The sequence below is a fragment of the Microtus ochrogaster genome, chromosome 4 (genome assembly GCF_000317375.1).
Source record: "Microtus ochrogaster isolate Prairie Vole_2 chromosome 4, MicOch1.0, whole genome shotgun sequence".
Taxonomy (NCBI): Eukaryota; Metazoa; Chordata; class Mammalia; order Rodentia; family Cricetidae; genus Microtus; species Microtus ochrogaster.
The window spans coordinates 83,231,260-83,233,420 of record NC_022011.1 but is presented as its reverse complement, the minus strand read 5'-3'; the positions used below and the strand labels follow the sequence as shown (position 1 = coordinate 83,233,420).

The 2,161-nt window shown below is 44.4% G+C and overlaps 1 protein-coding gene across 5 annotated transcripts in view; it reads left to right on the top strand.

Moving 5' to 3' along the window:
- Nucleotides 1-2,161, top strand: part of Chn1 (chimerin 1) — a 154,854-nt gene that overhangs the window by 144,328 nt on the left and 8,365 nt on the right. The window lies entirely within an intron of this gene.

Below are 2,161 nucleotides of genomic sequence, written 5' to 3'. Positions count from 1 at the left end.
CTAGAGAACAGTGGGCACTGACAGTGGGCACTGCAGCCTAGAGAACAGTGAAAGGAAGGTGCCCTGTCCTGGTTACCTCCACTGAGTTATCTTAATGATGACACCAAGTCCAAATTCTACCAGCATCTTCACACAGTGGGGCTCTAGGAATGGTGACTTCATCCTGTTTTCCAAGCTAAAAATTGGTGACGTAGCTGGCCTCCATACCCTGGAAACAGGCATATTGGTTATATACCCAGGAAACAGGGATATTTGAAATTTGGATTCTTCCTAGAAAAAAATGATTAATAGGTATTGAAACAGGAGCTCTGTGGCAGAAAATAGGAAGAAAAGAAAAGCAAAAACACTCACTGTTTTTCCCTAGGTCAGGACTTGGATGGTAGTGATACTTACCTTTGGTCCCTGCCTTCCTGTGGGTGCTCGGTCCTCTTCTGTGCATGCCTTACTCTGCAGGAGGGAAGTTCTCGGGAGCAGACTCAAAATCAACTGTGAAGGCCGGGCGGTGGTGGCGCACGCCTTTAATCCCAGCACTCAGGAGGCTTAGGCAGGCGGATCTCTGTGAGTTCGAGGCCAGCCTGGTCTACAAGAGCTAGTTCCAGGACAGGCACCAAAGCTACCGAGGAACCCTGTCTCGAAAAACCAAAAAAAAAAAAAAAACCAACTGTGAGCTCAGAAAGGCTGCAGTCCTCTGTATCTTCAAAGAGACTGGGTTATTTTTTCTGGACTTTTATGGAGTAGTTTTAGAACTTCAGAAAAATGTAACTGAAAGTACAGCAAATTCCTGTGCAGTGCCTTGTTGCACCCCCATGTTACAGTGGCTCCCACTGGCACCGACTCCCAAATTCCCTGTTACTAACTTGATTGTGCTTTTTGAGATGGTTTCACTGTATTAGCTGAAGCTGGTCTAGAACTCTTGACCTTCCTGCCCCCACCTCCTGCACACTGGGATCCAGGCATGCCCTACCCTGCCTGATTTAGCATCTTGAATTAGTGTTGTGTGTCTGTTATCACTGATAGCCCAGCATTGACACATTATTAACTAAAAGCCAGAGGCTACACTGGGTTTTTGTCTACATCACAGTACCATGCAGAATAGCGTCACTAACATAAACCCTCATACTCTACCTGTGTGTCCCTTCTTCCCCCAAATACTCAGTAATCACAAACCTTTCCACCCTGTCTAGTTATAATTGCATGTTACGAAGCCATTTTAGGCTGACTTCTGTCACCAAGCATTGATGGTTCATTTGTGTGTGTGTCTTTTGTGTGTATTGTAATTTACTAACATTCTTTTCACTGTTAAATCTGTTCCCCTGTGCACACACATAGGTATGCAGATACATACAAATATAGATATCAAGGAAATCTATATTAAATCTAATTAAATCTTGAATAGATAAAAGTAGATATTTTTTATTTTTAATTTATATTCATTAATGTTTTGCCTGTGAGGGTGTCAGATCCCCTGGAACTGGAGTTACAGACAGTTGTGAGCTGCCATGTGGGTACTAGGAATTTAACCCAGGTCCTCTGGAAGAGCAGCCAGTGCTATTAACTACTGAGCCATCTTGCCTACCAGTTCAGATGTTATTAAACACAGGACAACACTGGAGGACTCTCTGAAGACAGCCTTGCTTCAGAATCTGAGTGCCTAACGCCTGTCAGTGGTCTCCCATTGCTTCAACACTCAGAACCTTGGCACATTTTCTGGGGCATTTTATTTAAAATGTGGAACATTTTAGGTTTTTTGTTTTTCACTGCCTCATTTACTCATAGGACTTGGTTAGGCAAGATCCAGATGTTATTTCTCTGAAGCCAGGTGTGGATAAAACAAGGGACCTTTATCATCGGCATTGCATGTATTAGGGGGTGGTACCTGTGTGGAGGTCAGAGGACAACTGAAAAGAACGGACTCCTGCCTTCCACCATGTGTTCCTGGGGAACAAACGTGGGTGGGCAGGCCTGGCCCGTGTTCTCTTTTGCGCACTGTACTTCTTTAAAACAGAAAAGAAGGCGACACTGAATTACTCCCCTGGGAATTCTCAGGCAACTATGAAATGTAAAGTTATTTCCACTTCAGTCTCTGTCTCTCCCTTTCCCTTTCCCTTTCTCTCTCTCTCTCTCTCTCTCTCTCTCTCTCTCTCTCTCTCTCTCTCTCTCC